The sequence below is a fragment of the Anolis carolinensis genome, chromosome 6, assembly GCF_035594765.1.
Source record: "Anolis carolinensis isolate JA03-04 chromosome 6, rAnoCar3.1.pri, whole genome shotgun sequence".
Lineage (NCBI taxonomy): Eukaryota > Metazoa > Chordata > Lepidosauria > Squamata > Dactyloidae > Anolis > Anolis carolinensis.
In genome coordinates this window covers 101044917-101056524 of record NC_085846.1, presented here as the reverse complement: position 1 = coordinate 101056524, position 11608 = coordinate 101044917, and positions in this window count along the sequence as shown.

Genomic DNA, 11608 nt, shown 5'->3' with positions numbered 1-11608 from the left:
AGCTAAATAACTTCAAACATCACATTGCAAGTAAGGAATTGCATTCACAGATCCCAATGAAAACAAACTCTCTTTGAGGATTCAAAGCCGCCCTTCAGAGAAATAGATTAATTACAGACTCTGATCCTGAATTGCTGGCTTTCTATATGCAGGGGGTTTTTTTAGTGTGGAGAAAGAAACATTCATTCCGAAGTGGTTTGGTCTAGGAATAATCTATGCCACACAATCCTGTCTTTTAGCCTGCCTCTCCGTCTGGATTGCTTCTGAATCTTGTTAACGCAATGCTTGGAGCAAAAGAGAGCTATATGAAAATGGAATGCAGATTCTAGACAATGTAGTATGCTAATTCAATTTACAGATGCAGGAAATACAAAAAAAAATCAGATTAAGCATCATTGAAAACGTCCATTGAATTCCAGTGCCAATGCCACCAAAGCAGATGCCAAAATATTTGTCGCTTGGGGAGGGAAGCGGGTCCTCTAGTCAAATTGTCGCCACAATTAGAGCAACTAAAAGAGAATTCCAGGTAAAAATTCAATGTATTGTGATGTCTTGCTGAACAAACCGCTCATTTCTTTGAAATGGTTTCACTTCTGTTGTCATCACTCTCGCGCCGCTAATTAACTTGCATCTGTTTCACGTTTGAAATTTACAGCATTTGCCCACTTTGGCTACGGTAGTTTGCGTCTAGCACTAAACATGTGTTTGTGTTTACTGCAGGCAAGGTCTGAGTGCTTTTGACTTCAAATTGCATGAGTTTATTGTCCCCATCAACAGAACATTTGGGAGAAAAGGCCCGCATTCATTAAAAATGCTGGAAAGCACCGCTCTTTGTATCCTATTAAGAAGAGGCCCTGCTTGAGGTAGAACCTAAGCTGATTTTCACAATCTTGTAGCTCATAGCAATCCCTCTAGAAGTCCAATCATAGATAGTGTCACAGGAAATACCAAGTGTGTCTTCTGTGAAAAGATAAAGAGAATAAGAACAAAAAAGTCTAATTAAATCCAGTGTTATGTATAAGACGATGTTTCATTGGGCAGCAATTTTTTATATTTAAGTTCAGTCTCAAAATCCTCTGGATCATATTTATTTGTATCCCAATATGTAATATATCACAAGTCTACCACATATAGATAAAAAGACTCATTTATTGTTTATATTTCCAACACAAATTTACTACTCCAGAGCTTTTCAAATTGTGCTGTAACACATTTGTGTGCCGCACAAGTGTAACGGGAAATGCCATGCAAGTGCAATAAAACATGCCGCATTATCACAGGATGTCTACGCCCTACACCACTGGAGAAATTATACTGTTTAGCCTGTATTGTATCACTTGACATCCATTGGGAAGTAGCAGCCTGTAATGAAAGGACCAAGGCATTGACATCTCAAGCCCATCCTCTGTTCGGATATCCGCCAGCAAGCCAGTGCCTTTAATTGAGAAATAGCTTCATAAGAGATACCCACAGGAACACCTCAGCAAGTGAGAGTCCAAAAGTGGCAGCCTAAAACCCAGAACCTCAATCAGTGGCTGATACTAGATGAGAAACATCTCCCTGGGCACACAGAAGACTAGGTGACTTGGAAGGCACTGAACAGACTGTGTTCTGGCACAATTAGATGCAGAGCTAACCTTAAGAAATGGGGCTACAAAGTGGAGTCCACAACATGCAAGAGTGGAGAAGTGCAAACCACAAACTACTTACAGCCTGAGCCCTGCCACGTGCACAATGGAAGACCTTCTTACAGCAACACCACAGGAAAAGTGGCCAGCTTCTAGTCAAAGGAAATCTAGTATAATATCAAGTTTTTAACTTTGTTTGTGGTTTTTCTATACATTATAACTGTATTGTCAATTTGTTGTGTCCTTATACATTTTATTACAATTTATGTACGTGTCCATGTCTCTTATAAGAGGATGGTTCAACCTCCGATTTACAAGTCAAACTGAATGACTGTGTCACAAAATGATGCATGTCCAAAACGTGTGCCACCAACATGAAATGGTTGGAAAGCTCTGCACTACTCATTTCTGCATTTGGACAATCCTTCAAGGGTTGGATACCAATGATACAGTGGGTAAGTAAAAAAAAATTACTTTTTCCTATTTTGTTCTTGTACCACATCCCTATTATAGTGTACTGCTTTCTGGGATGCCAACTTTTCTTACATGGGGCCACATATAAGACAGCATGTGAAGTAATTAATTAGGGAATGCATGTAAAATACGAAGGTAAACTTATCACAAGGTTTTCTGTATCAAAGAGTATGTGACTCGCTCAAGGTCATCCAGTGGATTTCCAAAACCAAGTGGGGAATCTAGCCATGGTCTATGGAGTCATAGTCCAATGCTTCAGCCACTACACCACATAAGCTCAAGATTTGCCACAGGAATATATACGGATATCATATGAATATCTCCATCAATATCCTGGTCAGTGATTCTGTTAAGACAAAGCCATCTAGCTTTGCAGTGCTTCCACCCTTTTTGAAATAAAGAAATCCAGTACAAGTGGATTCCTTGACAGATATTGCTGTCATCCTTAATTATAATAGTCTTGGAAGTCCTAATGATAAGAGAAGAATATGGAGATTTAATCTTGCAGATGTTATGTTCTTGTCTTGTACTATCTTTATAGCCAAGATCAGGTGGAGAAAGAGTGCCTGTATCTGCCTACTCAAATGTAAATGGGACTGAGTTCAAGAGGACCTATTCTTTGTCAAAGTATACATCTGATTGCATCCTATTTTATTATCTGGGTGCCTTGCAGAAGCAAAGCAGACAAATCCGTCCAAAGAGACACACCCATCATGGTTCTGTGCACTCATTAGGTAGCACAGACTTCAATAAGGCATCTATTTGAGAGCCATTCCAGTCTCCAGCTTAAACGGCTCTTTAAAAGTTTGTTTTATATGCAAGAGACTAGAAATGTTCCTTCAAAGCCATTCCACTAGATTATGTAATTACTGATTACATCTTGAGGGCATATGCCGTGTGGCACTAAAGTGGATGGGAAAATATGCCCTTCTTTCTCTTTTCTTTTCTTTTTTTTTTTAAATGGCCCTGGAAATACAAAGCATGCTTGTCAAAGCATTGCAAAGCATCAAAACTAGCTCAAGCAAAAATTAAAGACAAACCACTTCACATCCTTTGGATCAAATTGTTCTTTCTGCTGAATGTTACTCTGGAATTCGGAAACAAGATAACATTTTTCACTTTTGATTTATGAAAGAAGGCTGCCAGACCAAGTCGTGTTATTATTACTATTATTATTATTGACACAAAGACATAGTATGACACAGCAAAAAAGATCACGCAGTCCTAAACGATTGGGAAGTGTTCAACTTGTGATTTTGTAATACAAAATCCAGCATTATTATTATTATTATTATTATTATTAATAATAATAATAATTATGACACAGCAAACAAGATAGATATGCTGGATTTCGTATCACAAAATCACAAGTTGAACACTTCCCAAGTGTCTAGGACTGTGTGATGTATTTTTGGATGATGCGTGCAGATCCCAGTAGGGTGGCCTTTTGCAGTTGGCAGATCGTGATTTTGTCAATGTCTAGTATTGGAAAATGAGCACGCAAAGATACTGTGGGACTTCCGAATCCAGACTGACAAAGTTCTGGAACACAACACACCAGACATCACAGTTGTGGAAAAGAAAAAGGTTTGGATCATTGATGTTGCCATCCCAGGTGATAGTCGCATTGACGAAAAACAACAGGAAAAACTCAGCCGCTATCAGGACCTCATTATTATTATTATTATTATTATTATTATTATTATTATTATTATTATTATTATTATTATTATTATGTTCTACAATTCCCAGTGGCCATGCTGGCTGGAGGATTCTGAGGAAAGTTATGTTTCCAAACTTTGTTCCAGAAGAAGTGCTTATTGATCAATCTTACAGTTTCATTCATGGGATTTTATGGGAATCCAGACTTCATTGTCTTCCATTTATAGTTACCATTGTCTTGTTCTCTTACTAAGGAAAAAAAACTAAAAAGGGTGAATAGAACTGCACAATGCCCTTTAATTTTCAGCACCAGAAGCACTCCACTAACTGTGTGGCCAAGGAGCTGTTGTGTCCTCAAGCCGGAAGGCATTGAACAGACTTGGAAGGCACTGAATAGACTCTGCTCGGGCACCACGAGATGCTTCTGTTTAAAAACCTCCAGAGAAGGAAATTCCTCCACACTCCATATTCCACTGTTAAATAGTTCTTACTGTCAGGAATCTCTAGGTCCTCCAGTACAATTCCATGGCCAGTTTTCAGTTTTCAAGAGCCATTCTTGAAGACCTAGAAATTCCTAGAGAGGTGTTGTGTCCCATAAAAAGATAGCAATGTCTTCATTCATGTTTTTTCACTTTCATGGGGGGCCTGTGCCACTAACCCCATGAATGTGGAGGGCTGACTGTAGTGCCTGTTCAAAGACAAAAAAGGCATTAACTGGAACACATGAGTGCATCTTGCAAAAACAACAGGGATAAATGACAATTTTATCCACACACAAATATTTGTAGATTTAATTACTTAATTAATCGATCAATCAGTCTGTTAAGACTCATCTGAGGAACTTAGATCTTTTAAAAAGTCTGGGTGGAACCCCAAAAGCCTATCCCGGCTGCTCTCGACCTGGCCAAGCGTCTCTTTTAAGTCAATTGGAGGGAGGTTCATAAAAGGTACTGAGCATCATTTCAGGGAAGAACGAATGTCAAGATGATGCGGGCAGAGTGTTTATTTAGGGAAAACGAGAGGAAAATGGCCAGGCAATTATGAAAATGAATATGCTTCTGTAAAGCGAGGTGGGAAAAAAAATAAGTTGATCGTGGTAGCGGTGGGGTTAGTTATGGAGGAAACAGGAAGCTGAAGAAACACATCAGCAGTTCTGGTTCAGAGAGTTTCTGTTCACTGTCTGCCACTTTTAAAAAAGGCCTCTTAATATAATTCCGAGGATGTGCTTATTTGCCCATTAAGGACAGGCCACAACAGGAAATAGAACCAAGGAACTCAGAGAGAACCAAGTCCACGTTTTCCTTGAAAATTAAAGACAACTCAATTTACTGGCTGGAATGAGCTATCTGTCTGCTTCAAAGCAAATGAACGTGGTTTCAAAGCTTCAGGTGGTCTGTGCAAGATCTCTTTTTTGCTAGGACATCCATATAAGGCGCTCCCATATGATGCTCTGTCATCTAAAACAAAGAAGAATGGATTGCAGGAATATCAGTGACACCCAGTTCCATTTCTAGTCAAGGAAGTTATCTCACCTTGGTTGCTGTGAGTTTTCTGGGCTGTATGGCCATGTTCCAGAAGCATTCTCTTCTGATGTTTTGCCCACATTTATGGCAGGCATCACCAGAGGTTGTGAGATCTGTTGGAAACTAGGCAAGTGGAGTTTATATATTCGTGGAAGGTAGAGGGTGGGAGAAAGAATTCTTGTCTGTTGGAGTGTGAATGTTACAATTGGTTACCTTGATTAGCATTTAATAGCTTTGTGGCTTCAAAGCCTGGCTGCTTCCTGCTTGGGGGATTCCTTTGTTAGGAAGTGTTAGCTGGCCCTGATAGTTTCATGCATGGAATTCCCCTGTTTTCTGAGTGTTGTTCTTTATTTACTGCCCTGATTTTAGAGTTTTTAAAAATACTGGTAGCCAAATTTTGTTCATTTTCATAGTTTCCTCCTTTCTGTTGAAATTGTCCACATTCTTGTGGATTTCAGTGGCTTCAATGTAATCTGACATGGTGGTTGTTAGAGTGGTCCAGCATCTCTGTGTTCTCCAATAATATACTGTGTCCAGGTTGGTTCATCAGGTGCTCTGCTGTGGCTGACTTCTCTGGCTGAATTAGTCTGTAGTGCCTTTCATATTCCTTGATTCGTGTCTGGGCAATGCTACGGTAGACTCCTGCAGAGGTGAGAGGATCCCCCTTGTCCTTGGCTGAACGTAGCATTTGTTGGATTTTCTTAGTGGGTCTGTAGATAGTTTGTAGGTTGTTTTTCTTTGTCAACTTCCCGACGCCGTCATTGGTTCCCTTGATGTATGGTAAGAACACTTTTCCTCTGGGTGGGTCCTTATCTTTGCTCTTGTGGCTTGTTTTTGATCTTGTAGCTCATCTGATGTCGATGGTGGAGTATCCATTGGCTTGTAGAGCCTTATCTTCAAGCTTAACTTCATTCAAGCTGAGGTTCTCTCTGTGAAACTCATGAACTCAGTTGAGCCTTCTATTTTCCAAGTTGTTATCTTTATTCCTTCCTATCAACCCTTGTGATCTTGGCTCACAAAGCCATTGAGATCTGCCTGAATCCTGATACAGAGGATCCTTCAACCAGTAGAGAAAATATCCCAACCAACGAATTTTAATATTTTGTATTGATTACCTTTCCCTTCTAAATTCAGCCAGCAATTTTATCAACTTTCAAGTGCACCCCTTTAATGTTATCCACATTTCTCCTTTCCTTTGTCTTTATTCTCAGTTTTTCCTAATTTATTAGGTACTTTTCTGTGCACAGATGTCTATCTCTTTGTTTCATTTGCGCTCAGTTTATGAGTCCAAATGTCCATAAGTCCTGATTAATCCTCCGTTGTCCTGTTTTTTTAAGCTGCTTTTCTCTCCCCGCTTCCCTCCTCCATCTTCAGTTTACTTCAATTGGTGCAATCCCTATGAGATCAATACAAGTTGCAAAGTCTTTGCGGCTCATTATTCTTTCTGCTTATGATGACCAAGTGTGTCATTGCTTATGCGGCCAAATCAGGATCATCTCCATGGAGAAAAGTGGAATCAAGAGGCTTAAAAGAACCCCGAGGTTTGCAAAAGTGCCCACCTCATTGGCAATGCAGTCACACATACATAACTCAACCGGGATTGGGAGCAGAGTCTTTGTGAGGTCTTGACATACTTAACAGCCACAAAATGTTGACTGGTTATTGGGGAGAAACTAGGAGGAAGTTAGTGGGAAAGATGGAGTGGAGTTGGAAAGGAAAAGCAACCCCTATTGTAAGCATGGGTATCATGTAATTTTAAATGACAGATGAGAATCAAATTAACTTTAACAGGGCTCTTTTTCTGTGTGAATTTAATGAACTCGTGGTTTTTAGATGTTTGGCTGAAATGTAAAGTAGTACAATTTCATAATTTTCCCATCTCTATCTTGAGGTCTGCAGATCGGACAGCAAACAAAGAAGCTTCAAAATGCTCGCTGCTCAAGCACACGTCTCTTTTTAGCCCAGAGGTGCAAACATTATCATCTTTAGGTCTCCCACGTTGGCAGTCCCTAAATTTAGTTCGCATGCTAACTATTCTTGCTAAATGCTTCTTAAAACTGGCACAGCCACATAACGCCATAGGCAGACTAGGACAGGTAGGAACACAACAGTTACCAAAGTGGTAGTTTTATGTTCATGGTAGCTTGGGGAAGCCATGAGATTTTTAAGTAAAAGGCCAAAGTTGGGTGTGACATAAGAACAAAGATTTTAATTTCTTTGCCTAGATTAAAGAAACCAGTTCAACAAGCACATGCCTTTTTAAAAAAAATAAGGAGGAATTTTTTTATCAAATATATACATGTTTCCAAGTGAAAGTGTTGCACAAAAATGCACTGAACCTTTCGTTTCATTTTCTTTAAAGCATGGAGAATAAGTAGACAGATTGCTAAATGTTGCCCTGAAGGATCCAGGATCACCTACAGAAGCTGAATATTTTCAGACCCAGGACAGTAAAAGCAATTATTTATTTGTAATTATTATTATTATATAATTATTATAATAATTATTTGTAATTATTTATCCCTGTTAAAACTGGCAAGGAAAGGCACCAGATCCCATCTGATCTTGGAAGCTAAGCAGGATCAGTGCTTATTAGTTATGTGGACCAACAACTAATACCAGATGCTATATTTCAGAGGAGGAGACTGACAAAACCACCTCTAATGTCTGCTTGGCTACTGGTGGTCTCCATGTCAGAGTGAATCAATTCTGGTTTTTAGTCCAGATTTCGAAGGAGCAATCCAAGGTACTGAACTCTGTTTCCAAAATAGATCAAGCACCTTGGGTATGTAATTGATACTCAGACTAAAACCTGAAGTAGATTCACGTTTCCACAGACATAGAATCTACCAGCACTGAGTTATTAAAATATGGAATTGTGCTGTCGAGTGAAACAAAATACTTCCTATTTCTTTTGCATTTATGAATGCAAGACTAGTTATTGCACAGCATACATCAGCCACCCAAGGAAGATACACACAGGGTCAGATATAATTTTGCAGACCCTGATATTTAGTACCCTTCACGCCACTCCTCTTCCTTCCTGCTGAAGAAAATTGCATCTCTAATAAAACCCCATGAATTCAACCCCATGACCCCAGCCTCAGATCGCCAAAACCACTGCCTGCTCCACCTTGCAGCGTCATGCCAATGTCAATCTTATGTAAACAGTATTTATAGTTCTGCGAGCTTTGGAGCAGCTGGATTTCTCAGATGTGACCTAAGCAGCTATTTGTCTATAAATGAAGTTGCATTGCACTTTTTTTGGCCCCTCTAAATCAAGCACCACATAAACAGCATTGAGATATTATTACCAGGGACTAGGGAAAGACACAAAACTTTGGTTTAATTTAGGTTAGGCAATATAACTCTGTTTTGAAAAAAATGTTAACTTTGAGGCACTAATTGGATTGAGACCCAGGCCTCTAATTAAATGGTCCTAAATACTTTACCGCAAAAGAGATCCCACCTAAACATTAGGAAGAACTTTCTAATAGTAAGAGCAGTTCAGCAGTGGGATTTTAAAACAGAAACTGAATGGCCATCTTTCAGGAGTGCTTCAATTGTGTATTCCTGCATGGCAGGGGATTGGATTGGATGGCCACTGGGATTTCTTCCCTCTATGCATTTATGAATCTATGAATCTCTAGATCCTCCAGTGTGACTCTATGGTCAACTTCCACCAGAGGCTGAGTATTGACTCAAGCTAAAGAACTTAAGAGATTCATAGAGAGGCATTCTCTTGCATTAAAAAATGATAGGATTTCCACTTTTGCAGTGGTCCTGTGCCTCAAATTCCTGTGAAAATAGAGGGCCGACTATATGCCGGATTTAACTCTATGCTGGAATTATCCCAGATTGTGCTATTGCAGAACCACTAATGTCATAGATGGCTATACCTCCAACTCACCCATTTTGCACAGCTGCTCATCAAGCCAAATGGAAGAACCTGGCACCTTTCTAGACAATGCAACCAATCGTACAAGGGTTATAATAACAAAGCTCTTCTTGCAGGACCACAAAGGGAATGCCACTCTTGTTTAACCTCCTAGAAAGTGAAAGTGCTTGCATGATGGTATTTACACCAGCGTCACTCATGAACAGGATTCCGGTGCCCATCACTTGTAGTAGACCTAGGAGAAGATAACAATATGAATAGACACAGTTCACCGATATACTGCAGATCAAGAGCAGGCAACCCAATGTTCTACCTTGAAACAGATTTAGGAGACTTAAAGGCACATATAATCTCAGAAGAGGAAATTTCAGCAGATGTTGCTTTATCATACAACCAGATAACAAGCAACACCTGCTAAAATTCCCTCTTCAACCATTAAAGGTGCAGCAACCTTCTTCAATTTTTGTTCGAGTAACCTTCAGATGAAGCTACTAGAGCATAGAAATCCAGATATAACTTAAGATAGTAATTAAACAATTCCCTGGGTGCATCTACTGTTCAGTGGTTCTCAACCTGTGGGTCTCCAGGTGTTTTGGCCTTCAACTCCCAGAAATCCTAACAGCTGGTAAATGGCTGGGATTTCTGGGAGTTGTAAGCCAAAACACCTGGAGACCCATGAGTTGAGAACCACTGATCTACACTGTGGTTTGACACTACTGTAACTGCCATGGCTTACTGTTATAGAATGATGGGAGCTGCAGCTTTACAAGGCCTGTAGCCTTCTCTTCCAAGAGTGCTAAAATCCTGGGAGTTGCAGTTTGCTGGGGCACTAGCACTCTTTGACAGAAAAGGCAAAAACTCATGACAATCATAACATTACAACTCTCAGGATTTCATAGCATTGAGCCATGGTGGTTAAAGTGGTGTCAAACTGCATTCATTCTACAGTGCAGATGCATCTTCAATTGCTTCATTGATGGAACTTGTCTTTTCTCCTTTTTTAAAAGAAGAAGAAACACAAAGATTTAAATCTTAAAATACCAGAAGTCCTTATAATCGTTGGTTGCTTCTGAAAAGTGGAGGCAAAAGTGCCGCAAATCCCATCTGGGAGCCGGGATCCTTTTTTCAAGGTTGACTGAACAATTGTAACTTCTGTAGAGCTTTCAGTCTCTTTGCTTCTTTTATCAGCTGTTTGTTTTACTTCAGGCTTTCCCCCACCAGGATTATGAGCGCTGGAAACAAAGTCTAGGAGTAAAACAAAAGAAAGGGCCGTGTTTGTTTATTTGGAGGGAGCCAGGATTCATCTGGCTGGAGACAGCAGGCTCCCCCAAGAGAGATAACCCTGATCGGCTGGCTCCTTCCCCTCCTGGTCTCCATCCCTGCCTCCACTTTGTCATTAAAAAAATTGGAAATTTCATAAACGGCTCGATTCGACCTAATGAAGCCCTAGAGCTAACATGAGAAGAGCCCCACTGCTTGCAATATATGAACAGGCACACGGGACAGAAAGGGAATCCGCCGATGCCTCAAGGGAAACTATTTCAAAAATTCAATAATGTGAAAATTCTGCTTACTTCAGACACATCCATTCTCCCGGGCTGGCTTTCATTACGAAGGCCTCTTTGTGACAACGGCGCTTTGTTCTTCAGGAGTTAATCTTCTTATGCCGCCCTTGAAGTCCGGAGTCCAAATTCTGCCCTCATTTAAGAGCCACGAAATACACTAGAATCATTCTATACTACCGTTTTATTATTTTGTCAGCAATTTGGTTTCCAAAAGGGCTTGTTTTAACTCCTGGTGCACAGCTGAAAATGCAATGTGTATTTTGGGGTATCATTGTTATTAGTCACATTTATGAGCAAAGGGCATCATAGGTGGGGTGATGCCACTTCATTTTCAGAAATGGAGTTCCTGGCGGCACAATGGGTTAAAGTAGTGGTTCTCAACCTGAGGTCCCCAGATGTTTTTGGTCTACAACTTCTAGAAATTGCAGCCAGTTTACCAGCTGTTAGGATTTCTGGGAGTTGAAGGACAAAAACATCTGGGGGGCCCAGGTTGAGAACAACTGGGCTAAAGCCTTGTGCTTGCAGGACTGCTTATTGACAGGTCAGAGGTTCAAATCCAGACAGAGTGGGTGAGCTCCCTCTGTCAGCTCCAGCTCCCCATGCAGGGACATGAGAGAAGCCTCCCACAAGTATGGTAAAACATCAAACATCCGGGCGTCTCTGGGCCACATCCTTGCAGACTGTCAATTCTCTCACACCAGAAGTGACTTGCAGTTTCTCAAGTCAGTCCTGACATGAAAAAAAATCTTCAGAAATAATTCTCATAGGTAAATAAAGTTGAGAGTGTGACTGGCCCAAGGTAACCCAACGGCAGGCAGACCAAACCAGGGTGGTGTAGATATATAATAGGTGCATCTA